The following is a 21,735-nucleotide window of genomic DNA, read 5'->3' as shown; positions in this document are numbered from 1 at the left end:
ACATATACAAGTCAATCAGTGTGATATATCATATCAACAGAATGAAGGACAACAACCATATGATTATTTCAATTGATGCTGAAAAGCTGATAAAATTCAACACCCCTTTATGATTAAAATACTCAATAAACTGGGTACAAAAAGAACATACCTCAAGATAATGAAAGCCGCATACAACAGACTCATAGCCAGTATCATACAGACTGGGAAAAACTGAAAGCCATTCCTCTAAGACCTAGAACATAACAATGATGCCCACTTTTATCACTGTTTCAGCCCAATACTGGAAATCCTAGCTAGAGCAATCAGACAAGAGAAAGAAATAAAGGGCATCCAAATTAACAATGCATAAATCAAATTATCCTTGTTTGCAGATGATATTTGTATTTGGAAAAACCTAAAGACTCCACCAAAAACTGTGAGAGCTGATAAACAAATTCAGTAAAGTTGCATGATAAAAAAATCAACATATAAAATTCCCTCACATTTCTATATGCCAACAGCCAATAATCTGAAAAGAAATCAAGAAAGTAATTTCATTTACAATAGCTACAAATAAAATAAAATACCTAGAAATTAACCAAAGAAGTGAAAGATCTCTACAGTGAAAACTATAAAATACTGAAAAACAAATAGAAGGGGACACACAAAAAATGGGGAGATAGTCCCTTTTTATGGATTGGAAGAATCAAATTGTTAAAATATCCATAAGCCCAAAGCAATCTACAGATTCAATGCAATCTCTATCAAAATACCAATGACATTCTTCATGGAAATATAAAAAAAAAACTTAAAATTTATATGAAGCCACAAAAGACCCAGAAATGCCGAAGGCAACCTGCACAAAAAGAACAAAACTGGAAGAATCACATTACCTGACTTCGAATTGTACTGAATAGCTATTGAAACCAAAACAGCACGGTACTGGCATAAAAACAGATGCATAGATCAATGCAACAGTATAGTGAACACAGAAACAAATCCATGTACATATAATAAACTTGTTTTCAACAAAGGTGTCAAGAACATGTATAGAGAAAAGACAGTCTCTTCAATAAATGTTTCTGTGAAAACTGGATATCCATGTTCAAAAGAGTGAAACTAGACCCTTATCACTTGCCATACACAAAAATCAAGTCAAATGTATTAGAGACTTAATTCTAAGACCTCAAACTATGAAACTACTAAAAGAAAACTTTGGGGAAATTCTCTAAGACATAGAATCTCCATCCTAGAATTCTCTAGGACTGGTCAATGATTTCTTGAGTAATACCCCACAAGCACAGACAACCAAAACAAAAAATGACAAATGGGATTACATCAAGTTAAAAAGCTTCTGCACAACAAAAATAACAATCAACAATGTGAGGATACAACTCACAGAATGGGAGAATACATTTGCAAACTACCCATCTGACAGAGGCTAATAACCAGAATATATAAGGAATTCAAACAACACTACAGGAAAAAAAATCTAATAATTTGATTAATTAGCAAAAAATCTGAATAGACATTTCTCAAAGGGAGACATAAAACTGGCATACAGGTATATGAAAAGGTGTTCAACATCATTGATCATCAGAGAAATGTAAATCAATAGTAGTATGAGAGGCCGTGGCTCACACCCATAATCCAGACACTTTGGGAGGCCGAGGCAGATGAATCACTTGAGGTCGGAGTTTGAGACCAACCTGGCCAACATGGCAAAACCTTGTCTCAACTAAAAATACAAAAATTAGCCAGATATGGTGGCACACGCCTGTAATCCCAGCTACTCAGGAGGCTGAGGCGGGAGAATTGCTTGAACCTGGGAGGTGGAGTTTGCAGTGAGCCAAGATGGCACCATTGCACTTCAGACTAGGCAATACTCTGTCTCAAAAAAAAAAAAAAAGTACAAGATATCATCTCATCCCAGTTAAAATGGCTTTTATTAATAAGACTAGCAATAACAATTAACAAATGCTGGAGAGGTTGTGGAGAAAAAGGAACCCTCCTATATTGTGGGTGGGAGAATCCCACCCACTGACTAGTTGTTGTACTAACTAGTGGGTTGTACTAACCCACTAGTACAACCACTAACTATGGAGAACATTTTAAAGCTTCCTTAGAGAGCTAAAAATAGAACAACTATATGATCCAGCAATCTTCTGCTATGTATATCACCAAAAGAAAGGAAATCAGTATATCAAAGAGATAACTGTATTCCCATGTTTATTGCAGCATCATTCACAGTAGACAAGATTTGGAAACAACCTAAGTGTCCACTGACAGATAAATGGATAAAGAATGAATGAATGGTACATATATACAATGGAGTACTATTCAGCCATAAAAAATGATATCCTGTCATTTGTGGCAAAATGGCTGGCACTGGAGGTCATTATGTTAAGTGAAATAAGCGAGGCACAGAAAGACAAACTTCACATGTTCTCACTTATTTGTGGGAGCTAAAAATTAAAACAATTGAACTCATCAAGATAGAGAGTAAAAGAATGGTTACCAGAGATTAGGAAGTGTAGTGGGGGTGGAATGGTGGGGTGCAGATGGTTAATGGGTACAAAAAAAATTAAAAAATTAATAAGATCTAGCATTTGATAGCAAAACAGGGTGATTATAGTCAATAATTTGATTTTACATTTAAAGATAACTAAAAGGGTATAATTGGATTGTTTGCAATACAAAGGATAATGACATAATTACACATTGCCTGCCTGTATCAAAGTATCTCATATATCCCATAAATATGTATACTATGTACACATAAAAGTTACAAATTATGTATTATTAAAACTCTTTGTAACAGCAGCTCACAATGTTTTTGGGAAATTACCCTCAATGTTGTGTATAGTTGAGCCTGGACAGTATTTCCTGGCACTATGGAATCTTTGGGGATCAGATATTTCCTTAGAATGTGATCTAAACTCCTTTTTTCAATCATTATTCAGAAATTTGAAACAGAATTAAGTGCTATGTGAAGGAAGCATAACTGGAAGTAACAATCATTGAATTTACCAATGTGGTGACTTACTGTACATGTTGTTCCTTTCTTTGATGGCCTTTTAGGAGAGTTTAGGTTCTGGTCATTCCCAAAGCTGTTCTCTATCCCCAAGGCCTTGTGCAAGGTCCCTCATGAGACTAGATAGAATGCATAAGATAAATGCATTACGTAAAAATTGATAAGTCATATACAATGAAACACAAATATCATCTCATACATTAAAAAGTTAATGTCATTTGGTAAAAAAGCAAAATTCCAGGAGGTAATTAGATCAACATAAGTACTTAGATTATTTTGAATTCTGTGGTGAAATAATGCTGGCTAGTAAGAAAAGAAATAAGTGTACCTGACAGACACGTGGTAAATAAGATGGCTCAATTATGTTGAAATGGGATTCAAACTTGGCCAAATTGGAAAGATGCTCCAAGTGTGCCTTTGTATACCTGCCTCCCCACATCAATTATATTGTAATAAGAAACTCATATGCAAGTGAAGTAAGCAGCATATTCGGATTGGGTTACACATCTGTCACCTTTGAGGGAAGTCCAAGGAAGTGTGAAATGTTTCTGAAGAACACACAAATAAGAAATGGCAGGAGAAAGAGCTGTGTGGGTTGTAAATAAAAGAAACGATGCTGAATTTCCAAATTGAGTTGTTTTTGCACTCTGATTCCTCTTGAGAACTTAGGATAGATAGTGTCAACTTTCTATGTACCCTTCGTGTTCTACCTAGTGGCCACTGCAGCACAGGAGAGAATGCCAGGACTGGGAGGAGATGGAGTCACTCATCTACTGCAGTGGCTTGTGTAAATTTCCTGTGGTTTCTAATAAATTTGTCAACCTGTTACCTTGATTGTTCTTACTGTTCCTTGCTGTCATCAGAAATGTTGACAGCTTCTGCCTAATAGTCTAAGGACTGAAAAAATAAAATTTAGAAAAATCTAATAAAAAAAGAATATTGAGACCATTAGAAATAAGGATGGATCATAAGTAATTTCAGCTTTTGCTTAATTTAGCCACAAATTGTGCTTTTTACATCTCAGATCAACAGTTTTATTTTTTAACTGTTTGGAGATAATAAATGTGGAATTTCCTGAGAGGAGATTATAAATGTTGAGTCCCCCTTTGAGAAATTCCTTTATAATGGCATCCAACAATGGTTTTTGAAAAAGCTACCCCAAACCGGAGATATAAAATAGCAAATCATTTGTTCTCTCGTGAGCTACTAATTACGTTGAATATCTAAAGGAGTATTTGATAGTTAGATACATGCATTTGTTAAGGTGGACCAGACTGGAAGGGCTAGAGAATGAAAGGGCATACCCTTATGAACTTGCAAATTTATCCAAGTGACTTAATTATAAACAGATGAGAAAAAGTCCAGCCATTCAGGTCCTCCTTGGTGTGCAATTAAAGTAAAACTGGTACTCAATCTGTTTTTTTCTGTCATTAATCCAATAAATATTTACTACTTCATAAGAAACAATGAACAAAAGAGTGTGTCTTTATGCTGAACTTATAAATTGATGAAAGTACATTTTAAACCCCTAAAAAATGGATAAGGAGGCAACATTTGGGAAGAGATCTAACTGAAAAGTTTCAGCCAAACAGAGAAGTCATTATGTAAGCCGGCAGAGAAAACACTGCATAGGAAGGCCTTGAAAAGAAACTATATCTAGCATTTCAAATAACAGCAGGTAGTCAGGATGCTTAAATAGAGTAGATATTAATATGAGAGATCTAGCCAGGGCACAGGTCATACATTCCAGGCTGCTTAGATTATGCTAAGGACTTTGACTCAAACCACTAGAACATGCTATGGACTAAATTGTGTTCCCTCAAAATTTAATAGCCCCAATTCTCATTAAGACTGTATTTGGAGACAGGGCCTATAAGGAGGTAATTAGGATTAAACACGTTCATAAAATGAAGATCCTAATATGATGGGATTAGTAGCTTTATTAAAACAATAAAGAGTTTCCCTTTCCCCCACCACACCCACACCCACACTCACACCCACACACAGTGTACACGTGCACGTGCACCCAAAAAAGGCCATGTGAGGACATGGCATGAAGGCAGCCATCTACAAGCTGGGAAGAGAGCCCTTATCTAGACCAGAATTAGCTGAAACTTTTATGTCCAGAACTGCATGAGGATACATTTCTGTTGTTTCTCACACCATTGGCATTACTTTGTTATGGCAACATGAAAAGGCTAATAGAGAATACATCCCAAGAAATCTGAATATAACACACTCTCCATATACTTTCTAGACAAAAAACAGTCAGCCTTCTAAATCATACTGAACGTCCCCCCAACCCCAGGATAGGTGATTGGAGGCAGTATTAGCATGTCTCTTCCACTTGGAAAGACAAAATAGTACATAGATACTCCCACTGTGAGATTTTGTTTCTAAGAAGCAATGCAAGAACTTAATAGGAAAACAGAAATCCATAGACCCTCTGAAAGAAGCAGCAGGCTGCCACCTACACCATGAGCAAGCAAAAAAAACTAAGTCCTCAGAGTATGAGAAGGGGATAGACTGCCCAGACCTAGGGAAGCCATTCTTTATTCTGCCTCACAGGGGACCTCGCAGAGGTCTCTCAACTAACTCAGGCACCAGTGGCACGCTGAAAGAATCTCCCAAATGAATTTTGCGATATAAACTCAAATGGGGAAGAACTCCCTTGCTCAGAACCCATGAGTGAGTGGGAAGTGTGCTGCAACCAAGACCACAGGAGCTCTGCACCCTGGATGTGCAGGCAGACTGGGAAGGGCATAGCATGAAAGCCATGGTTGCCCATCAACAAGTGGGCAAAGGATATGAATAGACACTTCTCAAAAGAAGACATTTATGCAGTCAAAAGACACATGAAAGGATTATAAATTATGCTGCTTTAAGGACACATGCACACGTACGTTTATTGCGGCACTATTCACAATAGCAAAGACTTGGAACCAACCCAAATATCCAACAATGATAGATCGGATTAAGAAAATGTGGCACATAATACACCATGGAATACTCTGCAGCCATAAAAATGACGAGTTCATGTCCTTTGCAGGGACATGGATGAAGCTGGAAACCATCATTCTCAGCAAACTATCGCAAAGACAAAAAATCAAACACCGCATGTTCTCACTCATAGGTGGGAACTGAACAATGAGAACACATGGACACAGGAAGGGGAACATCACACACTGGGGCCTGTTGTGGGGTAGGGGGAGTGGGGAGGGATAGCATTAGAAGATATACCTAATGTTAAATGACGAGTTAATGGGTGCAGCACACCAACATGGCACGTGTATACATATGTAACACACCAGCATGTTGTGCACATGTACCTTAAAACTTGAAGTATAATTAAAAAAAGAAAAAAGAAAAGAAAGCCATGGTTGCTATCTCTGCAGGGAGAGTTTATGGCCTGGGGCAGTTGTGAGTTCTGAGCATAGACAGCCTGGAACTTAGTTCTCTACTGCTAGAGAAAAATTGCATCTGGGAGATCTGCCTTGCCAAGTCCCTAGATGGGTTTACTGCCACTTGCTACTTCCCACTCCCTACACAAACTCTTCTGCAGCAGAGGCAGCTACGCTCTTCTCTGGAATATTACCCCAGTGGCCAGAGAACTGCCCTCCTGACTCCCACAGGGGCCACTGCTTACCTTGCATGCTGAGAGCCTGAGTGTAAACCTGCCTGACCCAGCCCCCACCTGGTTTTGCCCTTCCATCCACCCTGGTAGCTTAACACAAAGGACAAACCTTTTGGGAGCTTTATGACTCTGCCTATCATCTGAGAAACCAGTGTACCTCCCCTGGGTTACATAAGGCAATCACAAATCTGACCAATACTACTAGGTGCTCTTTTAAAAGTGTCAGTTCTTGGCTGGAAACCAACTGACACAGTCCACTACAGCATTTCCAGGTAGAAAAACACTATACCCAGGAAGGAAAGAACCTGTGTGCAACCTAAATTACCACCATTGCCTGCACAATCCTGGCTAATCAGGAGGTCCTAAGTCTGTCTACCTGGTAGTTCATCACTACAATAACTGGCATCTGAGAAAGTCAGCAAACTAAGCCTATCTATAACCAAGGAATCTCACAGAGTCTATGTCACTCCCCTGTCATCCCTATCAGAGCGGGTGCTAGTACCTACTGCTGGGAGACTTAAGGACAGGCCACATCTCAGGATCCCTTGCAGACATTCACCAGCACCAGCCTGGAGTGTGGTGGCCTTAGTGGGTGGCTACACCCCGAAGAGCAACAGCATTCACAATAGTCTGGCTCTCTGGAACTTCTATTTCCTAGAGGAAGGAGAGGGCCCCAAATCAAGGGGACACCCCATGGGACAAAACCCAGATGGCAGACCTTGAGTCCTAGACCTTTCTGCTGGTGGCAAGTTTCTTCCAGTGGAGCCACAGTTGCAGTGCTAGGCTCAGCTGAGAAAGTCTTCAGTTCTACCTCAATGCTCAGGAAGCTCTGTTATACTCATGAAATGTCTTAGAGAATGGGACAAGTTTCCCATTTGTCCACCACTGCAGACACAGTTGGGGTTTTCCCATAGGAGCTCAGTGTGGGTGCACCTAGAGACAGATGTTCTGCAACACCTCCGGGGGGGATGCATCCCCACAGGAGAAATGCCCTCCAAGTGCAGGTTTACATGAGAGGTAGAACCACAATTTCTCTCTAGTTGAAACACCAACATTCCCACAGATGTAAAAAAGGTACCTGTCTGATCTGAATAGCTGGAACACCAGGTCAGGAGTGTGTCTTGGTGAGGGAAAGATTTCCTGTTGTCCTGGCAGAGAAGCTGAGGTAAATCTGGTCCTTCCCACTGATAAGACCTCAGTGTGTTTCACTGAGAGCTCTCCCAGCCACCTCCATCCTCTGCCCAGCTATTGGATACTGCATTTACCCACCTGCTTTAGCAACATCTGGTTTCTACCTGTAGACACATCCCTTATTGGGCTGAAGCCTGAACTATTCAACCCAGTAAATAAAATCCTGGGGAAAAATTAATAAATAAAAAAGTAAACACCATGGGGGAATGAAATAAGCTTTGAGATGCATTTGCCATTTCACTCCTACAGGAAACAGTGAACTTGCTCACACAGTGAGCACGATGCTACTATAATCAGCACCCGAGAAGGCCATCATACAAAGACCTATAACCAAGGAATCCATACTGAGTCTTCACCCTAGAAAGCACCAGTACCTAAGTTAGGTTTCAATAAACTATAAATGTTAAAGTCACATCCATAAAAAGGAAAAAAATAAAAGAAGTCAAAAGTAAATTCAAGAAGAATGTGAAGAAATAGTCTACCCAAATGAGAAGAAACCGGAAAAATAATTCTGATAATAGGACAAAACAGAATTCTATAATACCCCCAAAAGATCACACTAGCCCTCCAGCAAATAAAGCAAACCAATATGAAATCTTTGAAATACCAGATAAAAATTTCAAAAGGTTGATTATTAAGCTACTCAAGGAGATACCAGAGAAAGGTAAAAACCAACAGAAAGAAATTTAAAAAAATTCAGAATATGAATAACAAATTTTCTAGAAAGATAGATATCTTAAAAAAATCAGAACTTCTGGAAATGAAATACACACTTAGTAAATTACACAATGCAAAGGAACGTAGAAGAAAGAATTTCAGAACTCTAAGACAAGTTTTCAAATTCACTTAATAAGAGAAAAATATTTTCAAATTCATCTAATAAGACAAAAATAAAGAAAAAAGAATCAAGAGAAATGAAGGACATCTCTAAGAATTATGAGATTATGTAAAACGGCAAAACCTAAGAATAATTGGTATTCCTGAGGGAAAAGAGAAAGCAAAAAGTTTGGAAACCTTTTTTCAGGGAATAATTGAGGAAGACTCCCTGGCCTTGCTAGAGATTTAGATATTAAAATACAAGAAGCTTAAAGAACACCTGGGAGATACATTGCAAAAAGGTCATCACCAAGACATACAGTCATCAGGCTATATAAAGTCAACATGAAACAAAGAGTTCTAAAAAAAAAAAGCGAGAAAAACACATGAGGTAACCTATAAAGAAAAATCTACCAGACTAACAGCAGATTTACAACAGAAATCTTATAAGCCAGAAGGGACTGGGGTTCTATCTTCGTCCTGTTGAAACAAAATAACTGTAAACCAAGAGTTTTGTATCAGGCAAAGCCAAGTTTCATAAATGAAGGACAAATAGGTCATTTTCAAACAAACAACTACTGAGGGAATTTGTTGTTATCAGAGCAGCCCGATAAAAAAAAAATGCTAAAATAAGTTATAAATCTTGAAACAAAAGCTCAATATACACAAAAATAGAACCTCTTGAATGCACAGAACTCACAGAGCCTATAAAACAATAACACAATAACAGTAACTAAAAAAGTATCTGGAAAACAATTGACATGATGAATGGAACAGTACCTCACACCTCAGTATTAACATTAAATGTAAATGGCCTAAATGCCACACTTAAAAGATACAGACTAACAGAATGGATAAAGAATCACAAACCAAATATCTGTTGTCTTCAAGAGACTTACCTAACATGTAAGGATTCCTATAAACTCAAGATAAAGGGGTAGAAAAAGGCATTCTATGTAACTGGAAACCAAAAACAAGACAAACCAAAAAAACAAAAACAAATCAACACCAAAAACAAGCAAGAGTAGTTATTCTTATATCAGACAAAGCGGACTTTAAAGTAACAACAGTAAAAAAAAAAAAAAAAAAGGCAACTGTCATTATATAATGATAAAAGGATCAGTCCAACAAAAAGATATAATCCTAAACATATATGCACCTAAATCTGGAGGTCCTAGATTCATAAACCAATTACTACTAGACCTAAGTAATGAGATAGACAGGAACATAATAACAGTTCAATACTCCAGTGACTGCACTAGACAGATTATTGAGACAGAAAGTCAACAAAAAGACAATGGGCTTAAACCACACTCAGGAACAAAGTGACCTAACATATTTACAGAACCTTGTACCCAAGACCTCCATAATATACATTCTTCTCATCACCACATGGAACATTCTCCATGATAGAACATATGACAGGCCACAAATCAAGTCTCAATAAACTTAAGAAAATTGAAATCATACCACGTTATCTTCTCAGACCACACTGGAATAAAACTAGTTATCGACCCAAAAGGAACCCCTAAAACTATACAAATACATGGAAATTAAACAATCTGCTCCTGAATGATTTTTGGGTTAACAATGAAATCAAGATGGAAATTAAAAAAAAAAATTCAAAATGAATGATAATAGTGACACAAGTTATCAAAATCTCTGGCATACAGCAAAAGCAGTGTTAAGAGGAAAGTTTATAGTGCTAAATGCCTATATCATAAAGCCTTAAACATTATGAATCGACAACCTAATGTCACACCTCAAGGAAGCAGAGAAACAAAGCAATCTGAACCCAAAGCTAGTAGAAGAAAAAAAACAGTAACAAATATCAGAGCAGACCTAAATGAAACTGAAACAAAAAACACAATAAAAAGATCACTGAAACAAAAAGGTGGTTCTTTGAAAAGATAAACAAAATTGACAGACCATTAGCTTGGTTAACCAAGAAGAGAGAAGATTCAAATAAGTGCACTTAGAAATGAAACTGGAGACGTTACAACTAACACCACGGAAATACGATCATTTATTACTACTATGAACACCTCTATGCACACAAACTAGAAAAACTGTAGGAAATGTAGGAAATTCCTGGAAACATATAATCCTCCCAGATTAAATCAGGAAAAAGAGAAACTCTCAATGGATCAATAAACATAAAGATTGAAACAGAAAAAAAAAAAAAAACCTACCACCACCACCAAAAAACCCCAAGACCAGATGGATTGAGAGCTCAATTCTACCAGACGTCCAATTGGTACCAATTCTACTGAAACTATTCCAAAAGATTAAGAGGGAATCCTTTCTAAATCATCCTTGTAAGCAAATTTCACCCTGATACTAAAACCATGAATTAACATAACAACAAAAAAAGAAAACCACAGACCAATATCCCTGATGAACATAGATTAAAACAAACAAACAAACAAAAAAAGAAACCTCAATAAAATACCAGCTAACGAAATCCAACAGCACATCAAAAAGATAATACACCATGATCAAGTGGGTTTGATCCCAGAGATGCAGGGATGGTTTAACATATGCAAGTCAATAAATGTGATATATCACAAAAGCAAAATTGAAAACAAACCATATGATCATCTCAATAGGTGCAGGAAAGCATTTGATAAAATACAGCATCTCTTTGTGATAAAAAGCCCTCAGCAAACTAAGCATAGAAGGGACTTACCTTGAACTAATTAATAAAAGCCATATATAACAGACCCACAGCTAACATCATACTGAATGGAGAAAAGTGGAAAGCAATGCCCCTGAAAACTGGACAAGACAAGGATACCCAAGTTCACCACTTCTATTCAACATAGTATCTGACATCCTAGCCAGAGCTATCAGGCAAGAGAAAGAAATAAAGGACATTTATGGTGGAGAAAAGGAAGTCAGACTATCACTATTCACTGATGATATGATTATATACCTAGAAAACCCTAAAGGTTGCTCGAAAAGCCTCCTAGATTTGATAAACAAATTGGATAATGTCTCAGGTTACAAAATCCATGTACACAAATCAGTAGCACTGATATACACCAAAAACGACTAAGGTGAGAACCAAATCAAGAACTCAATCCCTTTTACAACAGCTGCAAAAAAATAAAATACCTAGGAATTAACTTAACCAAGGAGGTGAAAGACCTTTACAAGGAGAACTACAAAACACTGCTGAAAGAAATCACAGATGACACAAACAAATGAAAACATATCCCATGCTCATGGGTTAGAAGAATCAATATTGTGAAAATGACCATACTGCCCAAAGCAATCTACAGATTCAATGCAATTCCCATCAAAAATATCAGCATCATTTTTCACAGAATTAGAAAAAAAAATCCAAAAATTCATATGCAACTGAAAAACAGCCCAAGAGCCAAAGCAATTCCAAGTAAAAAGAACAAATCTAGAGGCATCACATTACCAGACTTCAAGTTACACTACAAGGCTATAGTTACCCAAACAGCATGGTACCAGCATAAAAGTAGGCACATAGACCAATGGAATAGCATAGCAAACCAAGAAATAAATCCAAATACTTATAGCCAACTGATCTTTAGCATAGCATACAAAACATAAATTGGGGAAAGGACACTCTATTTAATAAATGTTACTGGGAATGCTGGCTAGCCACATGCAGAAGAACGCAACTGGATCCTGATCTCTCACCCTACAGAAAAATAAACTCAAGATGGATCAAAGAGTTAAATCTAAGACTTGAAACCATAACAATTCTAGAAAATAACCTTTGAAAAATTCTTTTAGATGATGGCCTAGGCAAAAAAAAATTATGACTAAAACCCCAAAATCTAATGCAGCAAAAACAAAAATAAATAATCAAGACCTGATTAAACTAAAAAGCTTCTGCATGCAAAAGAAATAATCTTCAAGAGTGGACAGACAACCCACAGAATGGGAGAAAATATTTGCAAACTGTGAATTCAGTAAAGGACTAGTATCTGGAATCTACAAGGATCTCAAACATATCAGCAAGAAAAAACAAATAATCTCATCAAAAATTGGGCAAATGATATGAATATACTTTTCTCAGAAGAAGATACACAAATGGCCAACAAACATAAAAAATGCTCAACATCAATAATCAACAGTGAAATGCAAATTTAAAACACAATTAGATAACATCTTACTCCTGCAAAAATGGCCATTATTTTAAAAAGTCAAAAACAACAGATGTTGGCCTGGATGTGGTGAAAGAGGAATGCTTATATGCTGCTGGTGGAAATGTAAATTAGCATAATCTCTACTGAAAACAGTATTTAGATTCCTTAAGGGACTAAAAGTAGATCTACCATCTGATAAAGCAATCCCACTACTGGGTATCTACCCAATAGAAATAAGTCATTACATGAAAAAGACTCATGCACACATATGTTAATTTCAGCACAATTCACAATATCAAAGATTCATTCATGTAACCAAAAGCCACTTGTACCCCAATATCTATTGAAATAACATCAATAAATAAATACTGAAATGTCAAAGTGAAATCTCCTAACTACATCTCTCTATAGCCACAGATTTCCAACATTACTTCATTTTTGTTATACTTTGGATGACTTTTTACCCAGACTCCTTTGTCCTATTTTTTAAAAGGCCAGACACGGTACATTGAGCTTAATTTTAACGTTCTCTCTAAAATGCTAATAATTATGGCTCAATTATTACAGTGGTTTTCTTGTTGGAGTTTTCCCCCTTTAGCTGCTCTAAATTGTGAGTGGTATAGAGTCACAGAGCTTACTTGATTATTTACCCAGTTCACTGCTGATGCTACGTGTTTCTTCAGGACCTGTCCTTTAGAATAATCCCCAGAGGCAAGCACATGGCTGCCTATATTAAAGCCACCTGTATATCACTTGCTAAGTCCTCTTTGTCAACACTTGCCCTCATTGTGACTACAGAATCACTTTTTCTAGTTTTTAAAATTGTTATCGTAAGACTGTGCTTGGAAATATTCCCAGGGATTAGTATGATGATTTTGTTGGGGTGTTTGGAGATACATTTGCCAATGCTGTACGTGTAAAATTTCCATGACATCTTATAAAATAAATACTTTGATCTCTTTATCAGCCATCAATGTTAACCTATAAAATCAGCTGAATTAAAGTTAAGACTATGTAAACAGATGACTAGAATCTCTTTTTAAGTAAAAATATGTGTGGTTCCCTTAATTACCTGTCATTGGAAATTTGTAATTCCTTTCAATTTTCTGAACATATGCACAATTTTACTATTCTAAAAAAATAACTATTCATAACTACTCACTTATTTTCTCCTTTCACGCACTTCTAATTTTTGGAAGAAGTGATGGGCATTTGTTCCCCATAACTCTTGCCATCTATATCCACCTGGATCCGTAGCAATTTGGGTCTTATCTGAACTACTACGATGAACTGCACTCAAAATTACATTTGATGTGATACACACAGTAACTCAATTCTTTCTTTGCTTTCATCTTTTGCAATCATCTACCTCCCTATGCAGTCTGGACAAATACTGTCAAATTCCTAACAGCATCGTCGTTAGCACTGTTAAAATCCTTACATCATTTAGTAGATGCTAAGCCTGTGTTGTCCTTCATTGCCCTGAGATGCTATGCAGTTTATCTGCTTGCACACTTCAGATGCAAAACATAGATGGGAAAAGTAAGGAAGCATACTGATTTGCATTCCTACATATTTATATGCTTTACTGTTTCTCCTGATGCTTCTGCTTCCAATTGCCATCTTCACCTTCGTCTTCTCTAGCTTCCTACTTCACTCTCCTCAGTCACTGTTCATTCTTAGCCTCTGATTTCTATCACTTCTTTTGCTGTCCAATTTGTGCTTCCTCTATTTCTTTCCTCAAATACCTCTCCAGCATCATTATGTCACAAAATTATTTGCCCTGAGAATCTCTTGCTCTTCCCCTGCTTTGTGCTGCAGGGAGACTGATTTTTATCTCACTGTGTCAGCTGCATTCCAGCCAGAGTCCACCTATGAGTGGCTCTGGTAAGAGATTGGAAGGCCGAAGATTCTGGTAGTTTTCTTGTCAGTGGCTGTCTCTTCTCCTACCTACTGATCCTACAAGAAAGGCTTGCAAAGGTTTACACTCCTGCTATGTGACATCTGAGCTTCTGGTAAATCTCATTCTCCCTTTGTCCCTCTGTCTGGGAGTGGAATGTTTCCTGACGTCGCTAGTCTGTGTGTGGCTTCACTGTTGATTTGACTGCTTTCACTTTTCTGTCATCAGTATAACCAAATCCCTGCAGAAAACTGCCTCTGTTGTAAATACTTAAGGTGGTTTTTGTTCGTGGTTGGATCCTAAAGAACACAAAATCATTCTCCTTATGATTTCATTGGGTATCCTCCTTTTCCTCAGTACTTCCACTGGATCTCCCTCTTTTATTACTTAACCTGGCCCTTCCACTGGCAAAGTGAGTCTTCTTCTTGCTCTTGCACACTCAATTGCCCTAGTTGACTAAACTGTTAGGATAATTTTATAAAAAGATGAAAAGGAAAGAAAATAAAATATTTCAACAAAACCAAACCAAATTTCTCTGAATCCTTTTAGGTGTGTTTCATGACTCCACCACACTCGCCCTTCCTCTCTTTCTTTCTCTATCTTCTCCCTCTTCCTTCCTTGTCATTTTTCCTGCCATGTCACTCAGCATGTGAGTTTTGGGCCAGCACATGCATCTTTGGCCTTCAGAATCCAGAGTCTGCAGTTATTACTTGATTTTCTTCAGTACATAATTTTATTTGGCAATTATATTTGTAACCTTAATTTTAAAATATCAGAACATTATTTCATCACGACTATATAATCTGGTTTTATATTTGCTTTGTTGTATGTATGTGTATGCCAATCAGAAATAGCTTAATTGCTTTCTTCATTCTTACAGAGAAACAATTTTAGATAAGAGAATTTTCTGATTCTTCAGGGGAGAACCTTTCTTTTGACTTAAGCTGATTTTAGATAATGCCAGAGACTTTTATTTTTTCCCGCGTTAGCTCATTCAATATTGGGGCTTGTTTACTGGAACCATCACAGCCCCAACTTTTCTGGCTGTTGTGAAGATATTTTTCACTTCTTTCTCTGGTAAAACCTGTTTCATAAAGACCTGGGCTTTAATGCTCTGACGTAAAGCCTTGTTGCCAGGGACTCTGTATCAACATCTCCCTCCCACATTTCTCTGTTCTATCAGCTTCTCCTTTGACTTGATTTCACCCTCCAATTAGGGATATTTGTGTCTCTTCGTTGTCCTTCTTGACTATTGTAATAGATTTGCAATTCTTGACCAAAGGTCATCCCGTTATTCCCTTATTTAAATTTCATTCCTGTTTAGTATCACTGAGGCGCTTCAAATTTCTATACTGGCATGAGGGTAGCAGCATTTCCTGTGCTAAGTAGCAAAACAGATCCCGAGGAGGAGATCTAACTGCTTAAGCCTACATCATCATCATGTTGGGAAATCTTGACATAAAAGCCATTTTTAAGCCCCATAAAGCTTTCAATAAGTAGAAAGTGGTAATAAATGTATTTTAGAAAGAGTATCCTAACATACACAAAACATTACATTTTATTTTATAGGATAGAAACACTTTATGTTATAAACTTCTTTACATTTATTTACTCACACTAGGGAGTTTCCTCTTTGCATCAGTCTATTAAAAATGATATCCCGGTGCTTCCAGTGGGGACAAGATGGCATGGACCTGTTTTTCTTTCCCTTTTCTGCTAAGCACATCTATGAACCCTGAAAATGGCTCAAGAGACAACCAAAGGAGAAGTAAAAGAAGAAAAGTGTGATATTGTTTGGAACCCCAGGACCAACACAACAGTGCAGTGGCAGGGCATCCTGCATGTCTCTCACTCAACAGAGGAAGGCCACCCAGTCCCAGCTTGTCCTGATCCTCATCTTAGCAACGAAAGACAGTGCTTTCCTCCCCTAGATCAAACATTCTTCTGATAATATCAAGTGAGATGATCTACAACACCACTGGTGAGGAATCATTTGTGAGCTCTTCCAGAAGCTACCAGTGGAGGCCCTCTCTCCTCTTGCCTGGCCTGAGAGTCCCCTTTTACTAAGAGATACTGGAGTGAAAAGGGCTCCAGTCAATAGAAAAGAATCAGAGAAGCAGGTGGCCTGGATTGGAAAGCCACTCTGTCCCAGTGAGTTAGGGACTCTCTTCCACTTCCCAGAGACACCAGAATAGTAGGAGATAAGTGAAAAAGTAGGAGTATCCTGCCATGCCTGTCCTGTTCCTTCATGGAGAGACATCCTGCTACCTGGTCTGGGGAAATTCTGATCATTCAGGCAGTGCCAAGGGGGACTACTAGGACCCCCAGTGGCACCAGATTAACCAAGCATACCAAAATAACAACATAAAGGTTCTGAAAATAAAATTACCACTGGAATCGTAGCCCATGAAAGTGGGCCAATACTCATAAATAGGCAAATGCCTGTGTGGGGGTATACACACACACACACACACACACATCAGATCCAGAATCTAACATAATACACAAAATGTCCAAGAAAAATTTAAAAATCACCTATTATACCACGAACTGAGAAAATTATAACTTAAATGAGAAAATCAACTGATATGAATACCAAGAAAATTCAGATACTGAAATTATTGAAAAAAGATTTTAAAGAATCCATAATAAAAATATTTCAATAATTAATAACAAATTATCTTTAAACAAATGAAAAAGTATAAAACTCAACAAATAAATAGAAATGATTTTAAAATGAAGAAACAAATGGAAATTTTAGAACTGAAAAATACAAAATAGAAATAAAACTTATTGGGTGGACTCAATAATAGAGTGAGGATGACAGAGGATAAATCAATTAATTTAAGAATAAAGCAATGGGATTCACCCCAACTGGTTATCAAGGGGAAAATAGGCAGGAAAAAAATGGACAAAGCCTGGGGTCTTGTAGCACAATAACACAAGATTTAACATTCATATTATCCGGATAGAAGAAAGAGAGTGGGTCACACTGAGAGTATTTAAAGAAATAATGGAAGAAAAATCACCAAATTTAGTATAAGACAAAAACCTGTAAGTTCAAAAGGTTGAATAAATACAAATCAAGATAAACTGATATAATCCATGCCAAGACACACCGTAATTGAACTTTTGAGAAATAAAGCAAAGGGAAAAAAAAAAAAGAATATCCAAGAGACAAGCAGCACATTACACATAGAGGAACACACATTCAAATCACAGTGAATTTCTCAACCATAGGGGCCAAAAGGAAGTGGATTGTTTTTTCGAGTGCCAAAAGAAAATAACTGTCAACTATAAATTCTATAGCTGCTGAAACTATTCTTTATTAATAACAGAGAATAAAAAAACTTCCCCCAAAGATACAAACAGAATGAATTTGTCACTAACAGACTTACCATTAAAAACTGTCTTAAGAAAATTATTCAAATGAAAAGAACCTAATATAAAGGAAAGGATCTTGGAATATCAGGAAATAAGAAAAAACAACAGAAAGAACAGAATTATGAGTACATTCAATAGGCAATTCTTTTCCTCATGAGTTTTATCAATTATATTTGATATTGAAAGAAAATATCATCTGATATCCAAGACAATGATATTTGAAAGTTGATGAGGTTAAAAGCCTTAAATGAAGGTGATATTTTCACACTTTATTCAGAGTGGCAAGGTGTTGATGCCAGAAGACTATGCTCACAGCAACCACTATGGAAACTATGCAAAGAAATATACTCAAACACACTGTAAGTAAATCACAAAAGAATACTTTAAAAATGTAAGAAACCTACAGAAAGTTAAGCTGAACAAGACCCAGAGAAAACCAACACAACAGAAGTAATGAAATGACAGATTTAAGCTGTAACATATCAATAATTACCTTAAATGTAAATATGCTAAATATACCAGTCAAAATAGAGATTGGCAGAGTTGATAAGCAGAACACATCAGGGGTTCCCAGCCCACGGGGCTGTGGACTTGTACAAGAAACTAGCCCGCACAGCAGGAGGTGAGCAGTGGGAGAGAGAGCATGACCACCTGAGCTCCATCCACCTCCTGTCAGAATAGCAGTGGCATTAAATTCTCATAGGCGCTCGAACACTATTGTAAACTGTGCAATCAAGGGATTTAGGTTACACATTCCATATGAGAATCTAACTAATGCCTGATGATCTGAGGTTGAACAATTTCATCCTGAAACCATCCCCCCCGGGTCCGTGGAAGAATTGTCTTCCATTAAACCACAAAACCAGTCCCTGGTGCCAAAAAGGTTGGGGACCACTGGAATACACCATTAACCATATGCTGCTTACATGAAAGTCACTTCAGATTCAGACATTAAGTAGGCTGAATGTAGAAGGATGGAAAAAGACATACATGCAAATATTAATTTTAAAAAGGCAACGAAAACATATCAATATTGGATAAAGTAGCCTCCAGAGCAAAGAAAATTATTAAAGACAGAGATACGTTACATAATAAATGACTCAACTCACCAAGAAAACATAACAATCCTAAAGTGTGTGCACCAAATAAAAGAGCCTCAAAATACATGCAGTAGAAACTATTAATACTATAAGGAAAATATACATAATTACAGTTGGAAAATTCAACACTGCTTATTCAGCAACTAACAGAACTTTTAGAAAAAATATTAGCAAGAATATAGATCCAAACCACACAACAGAATCTAATTGACATATATAGAACTCATCAACCAAAAACATCAGAACACATTTTTTAAAGAGTCCACGGAAGATTTATAAAAATAGACCATTGCCAGGGCCATAAAAGAGCCTCAACAAATTTAAAAGACTTTAAATCTTGCAAGTTGTGTTTTCTGGGCCTAATAGAATCAAGCTAGAAATCAGTAACAGAAAGACAACAAGAAAATCTATAAAAATGTGGAAACTTAAAAAACACACACATTTTTAAAGGCAGTCCATGCATCTCAAAGGAGATTTTTTTAAAAGACAAAACTGAACAGGAAATTAATATTGTGAAAATTTCCACACTATCAAAAGCAATATGCAGATTCAATATATTCTCTATCAAAATTGCAATGGCAATTTTGAGAAATTGAAAAAACAATACTAAAATCCATATGGAACCACAAAAGACCCCAAGTAGCCAAAGCAATCTTGTAAAAGAAAAACAAAGTTGAACACATCACTCTGTCTCATTTCAAATTACATCATAAAGTTACAGTAATCAAAACAGCATAGTACTGGCATAAAAACAGACAGATAAACCAGTGGAACAAAATAGAGAGCCCCAGAAATAAAACCAAGCATATATGGTCAACTAATTTTTGAAAACGGTACCAAAAACATACAATAGAGACAGAACAGTCTTCTTCAATAAATGATGCTGGGAAAACTGTCTAACCACATGCAAAAGTATAAAACTGGATCATTACATTACACCATACACAAAATTCAACTCAAAATGCATTAAAGATTTACATGTAAGACTTGAAACCAAAATCTCCTAGAGGAAAATAAACGGGGAAAGCCTCTTTTTAAAAATTATTTTATTTTTATTCATTTATTTAATTTTTAAACAGTGTCTCACTCTGTCACTCAGGTTGCGGTGCAGTGGCATGATCACAGCTCACTGCAGCCTTGACCTCTTGGTTTGCAGTCCTCCTAAGTAGCCTCCCAAGTAGCTGGGACTACAGATGTGTGCTGCCATGCCCAGCTAATTTTTAAAAAAATTTTTAGAGACCACGTGTAACTACATTTCCCAGGCTAGTCTCAAAATCCTTGGCTCAAGTAATCCTCCCACTTTGACCTCCCAAAATGCTGGGATTACAAGCTTAAGCCAACAGGCCCGGCTGGGAAAGCTTCTTGATGTTGGTCTACACAATGAGATTTTGGATAGGATAACAAAGCACAGGAAACAAAAGAAAAGGTAAAAAAGTAGGTCTACATCAAAGTAAAAAGTTTCCACAAACAGGAAGCAGATAATTAATAAAATGAAAGGGCAGCATATAGATTGTGAGAAAATATTTGCAAACCATTTATCAAAAAAGGAGTTAATATTAGAAATATATAAGGAACTCACAGAATTCAACAGCAAAAAATGAATAATCCAGTTAAAATATGGGCAAAGAACCTGAATAGACAACTCTAAAGCAGATATAAAAATGACCAATAGGTATATGAACAGGTGTTCACCATCACTAATGATCAGAGTAATGCAACTCAAAATTACAATATCACCTACCCAATAGGATGGCTATTATTAGAAAGACAAGAAACAGCAAGCGTTGGTAAGGATGTGAAGAAAAGAAAACACTGTTGATAGGAATGTAAATTATTGCAGCCATAATGAAAAAACAGTGTAGAGTTTCCTAAGAAAATTGAAAATAGAACTGCCATATGACCAAGAAATCTCTCTGCTGGGTATACACTCAAAGGAAATGAAATGAGCATCTTGTAGAGAGCAGCTGCACACTCATGTTCATTGCATCATTATTCACAATAGGCAAGATATGAAAAAAACCTAAGCATCCATCCATGAATGGCTGGATAAAGAAATTATGTGCAATGGGTTATTCAGCCTTAAAAATATTCTGCCATTTGTAGCAACATGGATGAACCTGGAGAATATTATGTTAAGTGAAATAAGCCAGATTGAAAAAGAAACACCCTGCCTGACCTCTCTTATATGTTGATATGGTTTGTATCTGTGTCTCCACCCACATCTCATGTTGAATTGTAATCCCCAGTGTTGGAGGTGGGGCCCAGTGGGAAGTAATTGGATCACGGAAGTGGATTTCCTCCTTGGTACTGTCCTCATGATAGTGACTGAGTTCTCCCAAGATCTGGTTGTTTAACAGTATGCGGCACACTCTCCTCCCTCTCTTGCTCCTGCTCCTGCCATGTAAGATGCCAAATATATATATATATATATATATATAATTATATTATATATATAATTATATTATATATATAATTATATTATATATATAATTATATTATATATATAATTATATTATATATATAATTATATATATAATATAATTATATATATATTATTATATATAATC

Source organism: Pan troglodytes, chromosome 13 (genome assembly GCF_028858775.2).
Source record: "Pan troglodytes isolate AG18354 chromosome 13, NHGRI_mPanTro3-v2.0_pri, whole genome shotgun sequence".
NCBI classification, from domain to species: domain Eukaryota; kingdom Metazoa; phylum Chordata; class Mammalia; order Primates; family Hominidae; genus Pan; species Pan troglodytes.
This window is presented reverse-complemented; position numbering follows the sequence as displayed.